A 10,062-nucleotide genomic window follows, 5' to 3' on the forward strand; every position below is an offset into this window, starting at 1 on the left:
CTATTTGAGTTTGTTAAATAGAACCCTAGAGTGATGGTTGGTCCCCAGTTCTATTTTGGAGGATGGACACTATCAAATCAGAAAAGCTGGCCAGCCAAAATTTCCAGGGAAATGGATGTCTGATGGAGTTTTAAGGAGTCTAATATTTTACTTTTTGTATTTCCTATTCTGGGATGGATAAAACGCACCCGTTTCCCTCAAATCTCAGTAAATTTTTGTTACCTGTAAAAAACCTGTGTTGTGTTCATTTAAGGAGTTAAGGAGAAGAATCTAGGTTTTTCGTTTCTGTTTTCAGCAGCTGGAAATAAGAGAACTGCTATCTGAGTTAAGATGTAAATGAAGAAGAGAATTTTCAGAGGCAGAGTGAATTGCAAAAAGCTTTGACCAAGAGCTGGAGCCATGGTAATTGTATGCCCCTTATCACTGTATTGCCCCTCTGCACTTCCAAGTCCAATGGTAATGGTTAATGGAAAAACACAGGCCGCTTCAGGCAGCTCAGTGCCTGTGGGACTGCGGGCCTGGGTGGGGTTTGTGGGGCGGGTTCTGAGAGCACGGCACCGGTTGAAGCGAGCTGTGAGGCTCAAGGGACCAAGGAGTGCTGGTCAAGCTTGGAAATGACTTACGTGGATCATCAGAATTGCATTTGTGGTTTTCCAGACATTAAAGGAAATGAATAGAGAGCGAAATTTCTTTGGAGGTACTTCATACTGGATACTAGAGGAGATAGTTTTTTATGATACATGGATAATCCACAGAACCTACCTTCTGGATTGGTAATTGTGGAGTCATTAAAAAAGAGTGAAAGTGTTAGTTGTGTCTGGCTCTTTGTGATCAGATGGATTGTAGCCTGCCAGGCTTCTCAGTCCGTGGAATTCTCCAGGTAAGAATACTGCAGTGGGTGGGTAGCCATTCCCTTCTACACAGGATCTTCTTGCCCCAGGAATCGAACCTGGTTCTCCCCCATTACAGGAGAATTCTTTACTGTTTGAGCAACAGGGACATTCTCTAATTTACCTACATTTCAAAGTTATGAATGCAGGGATGAGGAACTATTTCCTACAAGCCAATGATCAGCAGGACCTAGTAGAATGGATAAATGTGTTGAACAAATCTATAAAAATTACAATATCAAAGCAGTCAGTCCCACAGCCTCATTCTGATAACAGGTCACCCAGGTGAATGTGGGAAGAAGCAAATGTCTTACAGAACTGACATTGTTGGTAGTCTGGCCATCATTGTTGTTGCTAAGTTGCTCAGTCACTTCAGTCGTGTTCAACTCTGTGTGACTCCATAGACAGCAGCCCACCAGGCTCCCCCGTCCCTGGGATTATCCAGGCAAGAACACTGGAGTGGGCTGCCATTTCCTTCTCCAATGCATGAAAGTGAAAAGTGAAAGGGAAGTCGCTCAGTCGTGTCCAACTCTTCGCGACCCCATGGACTGCAGCCCACCAGGCTCCTCCATCCATGGGATTTTCCAGGCAAGAGTACTGGAGTGGGGTGCCATTGCCATCATTACTGCAACTCAAAAAGGAGCAAATGAAGGTGGTGAAACCATTGACAGAAATAACTTGAAATGGTCACAAATCTATCTTCCTTACTTTACTCCTAAACCACCTTTAGATAGTGCAGTTATCAAAGCTGGATATTGTGTAAAACAAAGAACAGTGATGAAAAACTGGAAGAGCAGATATTTTCAACTGGATAAAAACACAACAGGTTACATTAGATTTGAACTGGAAAAGAAACCTCTCCATGTAAAACAACTTAAAGAGGTTCATAAAGTCCAGGAACTTAAACCAAGTGACATAATGATGAGAGACAACCTCTTTGAAATTGTAACATCCTCTGGAACTTTCTATGTGCAGGCTGATAGCCCTGAAGAAATGCACAGTGGGATTAAAGTAGCCTCAGGTGCCATTGTAGCACAGCAGGGACCTGGCAGATCAGCGTCCCCTAGAATAACATCTCACACTGAGTTACTAATCTTATTGCTAATGATTGCCTGTGTCTGACCACCACTCCTCTTTGCAGGAGCATTCCAACAGTCTTTCCAAGTCTAAACACGTTCTCTACTCTGTCAGTGTGCAGCAGCCACCCCACATTCCACAGTCTCTTGCAGCAACTCTACTCTTTGATCTCAAGTTTTACCATGGAGAAGCTAGGATTTTATGAATCTCTTGCCAAGTTCAAGCCATGGAACTTCAAAGTCTAGACTGTCTCTCCAAGATAACCAACTTCCAAAGTAACTGAACAAGCTCTGTCGAAATCTCAAAGAAAAATGGCCCTCAGAAACAAAATTATGACCCTGTGGACTTGGATAATGCAAGCCTTCCGGTCAGTGATGTGTGAGGTAGAAACACATGTAGCCTGATATGCCGTATCAGCTCTCAGTGTCCTTTCATGAGTCTTCTCACCAAAGGTGATAAAGGGGAAATGGGTTTTAATGCATATAGGATCCTGCCTTGTTGCTGTACTGTTTATAAGCTGGTAAGCCAAGAAGCTAGGGAATGGCCTAAATAAATGTAATTTCTTTTTTTTTTTTAATTTTATTTTATTTTTAAACTTTACATAATTGTATTGGTTTTGCCAAATATCAAAATGAATCCGTCACAGGTATACATGTGTTCCCCATCCTAAACCCTCCTCCCTCCTCCCTCCCCATACCATCCCTCTGGGTCGTCCCAGTGCACCAGCCCCAAGCATCCAGTATCGTGCATCGAACCTGGACTGGCAACTCGTTTCATACATGATATTATACATGTTTCAATGCCATTCTCCCAAATCTTCCCACTCTCTCCCTCTCCCACAGAGTCCATAAGACTGTTCTATACATCAGTGTCTCTTTTGCTGTCTCGTACACAGGGTTATTGTTACCATCTTTCTAAATTCCATATATATGCGTTAGTATACTGTATTGGTGCTTTTCTTTCTGGCTTACTTCACTCTGTGTAATAGGATCCAGTTTCATCCACCTCATTAGAACTGATTCAAATGTATTCTTTTTAATGGCTGAGTAATACTCCATTGTGTATATGTACCACTGCTTTCTTATCCATTCATCTGCTGATGGACATCTAGGTTGCTTCCATGTCCTGGCTATTATAAACAGTGCTGCGATGAACATTGGGGTACATGTGTCTCTTTCCCTTCTGGTTTCCTCAGTGTGTATGCCCAGCAGTGGAATTGCTGGATCATAAGGCAGTTCTATTTCCAGTTTTTTAAGGAATCTCCACACTGTTCTCCATAGTGGCTGTACTAGTTTGCATTCCCACCAACAGTGTAAGAGGGTTCCCTCTTCTCCACACCCTCTCCAGCATTTATTGCTTGTAGACTTTTGGATCACAGCCATTCTGACTGGTATGAAATGGTACCTCATAGAGGTTTTGATTTGCATTTCTCTGATAATGAGTGATGTTGAGCATCTTTTCATGTGTTTGTTAGCCATCTGTATGTCTTCTTTGGAGAAATGTCTATTTAGTTCTTTGGCCCATTTTTTGATTGGGTCATTTATTTTTCTGGAGTTGAGCTGTAGGAGTTCCTTGTATATTTTTGAGATTAGTTGTTTGTCAGTTGCTTCATTTGCTATTATCTTCTCCCATTCTGAAGGCTGTCTTTTCACCTTGCTAATAGTTTCCTTTGATGTGCAGAAGCTTTTAAGGTTAATTAGGTCCAATTTGTTTATTTTTGCTTTTATTTCCAATATTCTGGGAGGTGGGTCATAGAGGATCCTGCTGTGATGTATGTCAGAGAGTGTTTTGCCTGTGTTCTCCTCTAGGAGTTTTATAGTTTCTGGTCTTACATTTAGATCTTTAATCCATTTTGAGTTTATTTTTGTGTATGGTGTTAGAAAGTGTTCTAGTTTCATTCTTTTACAAGTGGTTGACCAGATTTCCCAGCACCACTTGTTAAAGAGATTGTCTTTAATCCATTGTATATTCTTGCCTCCTTTGTCAAAGATAAGGTGTCCATAGGTGCGTGGATTTATCTCTGGGCTTTCTATTTTGTTCCATTGATCTATATTTTTGTCTTTATGCCAGTACCATACTGTCTTGATAACTGTGGCTTTGCAGTAGAGCCTGAAGTCAGGTAGGTTGATTCCTCCAGTTCCATTCTTCTTTCTCAAGATAGCTTTGGCTATTCGAGGTTTTTTTGTATTTCCATACAAATTGTGAAATTATTTGTTCTAGCTCTGTGAAGAATACCATTGGTACCTTGATAGGGATTGCATTGAATCTATAAATTGCTTTGGGTAGTATACTCATTTTCACTATATTGATTCTTCCAATCCATGAACATGGTATATTTCTCCATCTATTAGTGTCCTCTTTGATTTCTTTCACCAGTGTTTTATCATTTTCTATATATAGGTCTTTAGTTTCTTTAGGTAGATATATTCCTAAGGATTTTATTCTTTCCGTTGCAATGGTGAATGAAATTGTTTCCTTAATTTCTCTTTCTGTTTTCTCATTATTAGTGTATAGGAATGCAAGTGATTTCTGTGTGTTGATTTTATATCCTGCAACTTTACTATATTCACTGATTAGTTCTAGTAATTTTCTGGTGGAGTCTTTAGGGTTTTCTATGTAGAGGATCATGTCATCTGCAAACAGTGAGAGCTTTACTTCTCCTTTTCCAATTTGGATTCCTTTCATTTCATTTTCTGCTCTGATTGCTGTGGCCAAAACTTCCAAAACTATGTTGAATAGTAATGGTGAAAGTGGGCACCCTTGTCTTGTTCCTGACTGTAGAGGAAATGCTTTCAATTTTTCACCATTGAGGATAATGTTTGCTGTGGGTTTGTCATATATAGCTTTGATTATGTTGAGGTATGTTCCTTCTATTCCTGCTTTCTGGAGAGTTTTTATCATAAATGGATGTTGAATTTTGTCCAAGGCTTTCTCTGCATCTATTGAGATAATCATATGGTTTTTATTTTTCAATTTGTTAATGTGGTGTAATACATTGATTGATTTGCGGATATTGAAGAATCCTTGCATCCCTGGGATAAAGCCCACTTGGTCATGGTGTATGGTCTTTTTAATGTGTTGTGGATTCTGATTACTAGAATTTTGTTAAGGATTTTTGCATCTATGTTCATCAGTGATATTGGCCTGTTGTTTTCTTTTTTTGTGGCATCTTTGTCAGGTTTTGGTATTAGGGTGATAGTGGCCTCATAGAATGAGTTTGGAAGTTTACCTTCCTCTGCAATTTTCTGGAAGAGTTTGAGCAGGATAGGTGTTAGCTCTTCTCTCAATTTTTGGTAGAATTCAGCTGTGAAGCCGTCTGGACCTGGGCTTTTGTTTGCTGGAAGATTTTTGATTACAGTTTCAATTTCCGTGCTTGTGATGGGTCTGTTAAGATTTTCTATTTCTTCCTGGTCCAGTTTTGGCAAGTTGTACTTTTCTAAGAATTTGTCCATTTCTTCCACGTTGTCCATTTTATTGGCATATAATTGTTGATAGTAGTCTCTTATGATCCTTTGTATTTCTGTGTTGTCTGTTGTGATCTCTCCATTTTCATTTCTAATTTTATTGATTTGATTTTTCTCCCTTTGTTTCTTGATGAGTCTGGCTAATGGTTTGTCAATTTTATTTATCCTTTCACAGAACCAGCTTTTGGCTTTGTTGATTTTTGCTATGGTCTCTTTTGTTTCTTTTGCACTTATTTCTGCCCTAATTTTTAAGATTTCTTTCCTTCTACTAACCCTGGGGTTCTTCATTTCTTCCTTTTCTAGTTGCTTTAGTTGAAGAGTTAGGTTATTTATTTGACTTTTTTCTTGTTTCTTGAGGTATGCCTGTAATGCTATGAACTTTCCCCTTAGGACTGCTTTTACAGTGTCCCACAGGTTTTGGGTTGTTGTGTTTTCATTTTCATTCGTTTCTATGCAAATTTTGATTTCTTTTTTGATTTCTTCTGTGATTTGTTGGTTATTCAGCAGCGTGTTGTTCAGCCTCCATATGTTGGAATTTTTAATAGTTTTTCTCCTGTAATTGAGATCTAATCTTACTGCATTGTGGTCAGAAAAGATGCTTGGAATGATTTCTATTTTTTTGAATTTACCAAGGCTAGCTTTATGGCCCAGGATGTGATCTATCCTGGAGAAAGTTCCATGTGTGCTTGAGAAAAAGGTGAAATTCATTGTTTTGGGATGAAATGTCCTATAGATATCAGTTAGGTCTAACTGGTCTATTGTATCGTTTAAAGTTTGTGTTTCCTTGTTAAGTTTCTGTTTAGTTGATCTATCCATAGGTGTGAGTGGGGTATTAAAGTCTCCCACTATTATTGTGTTATTGTTAATTTCTCCTTTCGTGCTTGTTAGCATTTGTCTTACATACTGCGGTGCTCCTGTGTTGGGTGCATATATATTTAGGATAGTTAGCTCTTCTTGTTGAATTGATCCCTTTACCATTATGTAGTGGCCTTCTTTGTCTCTTTTCACAGCCTTTGTTTTTTTTTTTTTTACAGCCTTTGTTTTAAAGTCTATTTTATCTGATATGAGTATTGCTACTCCTGCTTTCTTTTGGTCCCTATTTGCATGGAAAATCTTTTTCCAGCCCTTCACTTTCAGTCTGTATGTGTCCCCTGTTTTGAGGTGGGTCTCTTGTAGACAACATATGTAGGGGTCTTGTTTTTGTATCCATTCAGCCAGTCTTTGTCTTTTGGTTGGGGGCATTCAACCCATTTACGTTTAAGGTAATTACTGATAAGTATGATCCTGTTGCCATTTACTTTATTGTTTTGGGTTCGAATTTATACACCATTTTTGTGTTTCCTGTCTAGAGAATATCCTTTAGTATTTGTTGGAGAGCTGGTTTGGTGGTGCTGAATTCTCTCAGCTTTTGCTTGTCTGAAAAGCTTTTGATTTCTCCTTCATACTTGAACGAGATCCTTGCTGGGTACAATAATCTGGGCTGTAGGTTATTTTCTTTCATCATTTTAAGTATGTCTTGCCATTCCCTCCTGGCTTGAAGAGTTTCTATTGAAAGATCAGTGTTATCCTTATGGGAATTCCCTTTTGTGTTATTTGTTGTTTTTCCCTTGCTGCTTTTAATATTTGTTCTTTGTGTTTGATCTTTGTTAATTTGATTAATATGTGTCTTGGGGTGTTTCGCCTTGGGTTTATCCTGTTTGGGACTCTCTGGGTTTCTTGGACTTGGGTGATTTTTTCCTTCCCCATTTTTGGGAAGTTTTCAACTATTATCTCCTCAAGTATTTTCTCATGGTCTTTCTTTTTGTCTTCTTCTTCTGGGACCCCTATGATTCGAATGTTGTAGCCTTTAATATTGTCCTGGACGTCTCTGAGATTGTCCTCATTTCTTTTAATTCGTTTTTCTTTTATCCTCTCTGATTCATTTATTTCTACCATTCTATCTTCTAATTCACTAATCCTATCTTCTGCCTCTGTTATTCTACTATTTGTTGCCTCCAGAGTGTTTTTAATTTCATTTATTGCTTTATTGATTATATATTGACTCTTTTTTATTTCTTCTAGGTCCTTGTTAAACCTTTCTTGCATCTTCTCAATCCTTGTCTCCAGGCTATTTATCTGTGATTCCATTTTAATTTCAAGATTTTGGATCAATTTCACTATCATTATTCGGAATTCTTTATCAGGTAGATTCCCTATCTCTTCCTCTTTTGTTTGGTTTGGTGGGCATTTATCCTGTTCCTTTATCTGCTGGGTATTCCTCTGTCTCTTCATCTTGTTTAAATTGCTGAGTTTGGGGTGTCCTTTCTGTATTCTGGCAGTTTGTGGAGTTCTCTTTATTGTGGCATTTCCTTGCTGTGTGTGGGTTTATACAGGTGGCTTGTCAAGGTTTCCTGGTTAGGGAAGCTTGTGTCGGTGTTCTGGTGGGTGGAGCTGTATTTCTTCTCTCTGGAGTGCAATGAAATGTCCAGTAATGAGTTATGAGATGTCTATGGTTTTGGGGTGACTTTGGGCAGCCTGTATCTTGAAGCTCAGGGCTGTGTTCCTTTGTTGCTGGAGAATTTGCTTGGTATGTCTTGCCCTGGAACTTGTTGGCCCTTGTGTGGTGCTTGGTTTCAGTGCAGGTATGGAGGCGTTTGATGAGCTCCTGTCAATTAATGTTCCTTGGAGTCAGGAGTTCCCTGGAGTCAGGGTTTGGACTTAAGCCTCCTACTTCCAGTTATCAGTCTTATTTTTACAGTAGTTTAAAAACTTCTCCTTCTATACAGCACCACTGATAAAACATCTACATTAAAGATGAAAAGTTTCTCTACCCTGAGGGTCACCCAGAGAGGTTCACAGAGTTACATGGAGAAGAGAAGAGGGAGGAGGGAGTTAGAGGTGACCTGAATGAGATGAGGTGGAATCAATAGTGGAGAGAGTGGGCTGGCCAGTAATCACTTCCTTATGTGCAGTCCACTACTGGACTGCTCAGAGATGTTCACGGAGTTATACAGAGAAGAGAAGAAGGAGGAAGGAGACAGAGGTGGCCAGAAGGATACAAGGGGGGAATGAAAAGGAGGGAGACAGATCCAGCCAGTAATCAGTTCCGTAGGTGTTCTCCACTGTCTGGAGCACACAGAAATTCACAGGGTTGGGTAGAGTAGAGAGGGGTTAGGGTGGAGACACAGGCGATCTGGTGGAGAAAAAGGAGAGTCCAAAGGGACAGAGAGCAGTCAAGCCAGTAATCTCGCTCCCTAGTGAAAACTGGATACTGAAGATTGGGTTCTTAAAGGTACAAAATTGGTAACAAATACATAAAAGCAAAAATTAAAAATCTAGAGTAGAGTTTGGAATTTCAAAAATACGATGTTAAAGAAAAGAATAAGGAAAAGAAAGAGAGAAAAAATGAACAAACAAAAACAAACAAGGTCGTGAAAATTATAAAGAAAATATAGGTACAAAATTGATAACTAATACCAAAAAGCAAAAGTTAAAAATCTAGAGTAGAGTTTGGAATTTCAAAAATACAATGTTAAAAAAAAGAAGAAGAAAAATAAAGAGAGGAAAAAAACAAACAAACAAAAACAAACCATGTCATAAAAATTATAAAGAAAATACAGGTACAAAATTGATATAAAATACCAAAAAGCATAAATTAAAAATCTAGAGTAGAGTTTGGAATTTCAGATATACAATGTTATATAAAAGAAGAAGAGAAAGAAACAGAGAAAAAGAAAAAAAGTCACAGAAATTATAAAAAAAACTATAGGTACAAAATTGATAACATAAACCAAAAAGCTAAAATTAAAGATCTAGAGTAGAGTTTGGAATTTCAAAAATACACTGTTAAAGAAAAGAAGAAAAAAAAAACAAGGTCAAAAAATTATAAAAAATATATATATGAAGTTTGCTGAAGAAAAAAAAAATAGGGTCTTTTTTTTTTTGCAAAGTAATAGGTTATAAAAGCGAAAATTAAAGGAACAATTTTTTAAAAATTTTTTAAAAAAATTAAAAAAAAAGAAAGAAAGAATGATCATATAAATAGTAAAAATATATCTAGGATTTTCTCTGGTTTTGTTGTGAGTATTGTGGGTTCAGTTCATTTTTGGCTAGTTCCTTGGTCCGACTTATATTTCTCAAGATCTATAGGCCCCTTCCTATGTAGTTGGTAGTAACCACAGGGTTTTAATCTATTGCCTGTAGCTTCCAAGGTGGTTCCCTCTGTTATAGCTTCTTCTGTTTGCTGGTCTCTTCAGTGTCTGGTTTCCGCCCTGACACAAAGGGGATGGTGGAGGACACTTTTTTTTTTTTTTTTTTTAGTCTCACTTGTTCAGTCGTGCTGTGGGGAGGTAGGGAGGGATGCTGCAAACAACACTGGCGTGCGCTCACAGTGCCTCAGCCACACTGGGTCTGCCCCCACTCACGGCACGTGTAGCCTCCCTGCCCACACTGCTCGGGCTCTAGGTTGTTCTGCCGGGAACCATCCGAGGCCGGCCCTGGGCTGCATGCACCTCCCAGGTCCAAGCCGCTCAGGTTCAGGCACTTGGGTAGTCCTCAGAGGCGCAGACTCGGTTGGGCCTGCGTTTTGTGCTCTTCCCCGGTCCAAGCAGCTCAGGTGATGAGGTGTTTAGCGAGCGCCATTGCTGCGACTT

At 39.0% G+C, this 10,062-nt stretch overlaps 1 pseudogene; it reads left to right on the forward strand.

Annotated features, from left to right (window-relative positions):
* The first annotated feature begins 459 nt into the window (after positions 1–459).
* Positions 460–2,533, forward strand: LOC123328052 (annotated as a pseudogene).
* Positions 2,534–10,062: the final 7,529 nt, after the last annotated feature.

Source organism: Bubalus bubalis, chromosome 2 (genome assembly GCF_019923935.1).
Source record: "Bubalus bubalis isolate 160015118507 breed Murrah chromosome 2, NDDB_SH_1, whole genome shotgun sequence".
NCBI lineage: Eukaryota > Metazoa > Chordata > Mammalia > Artiodactyla > Bovidae > Bubalus > Bubalus bubalis.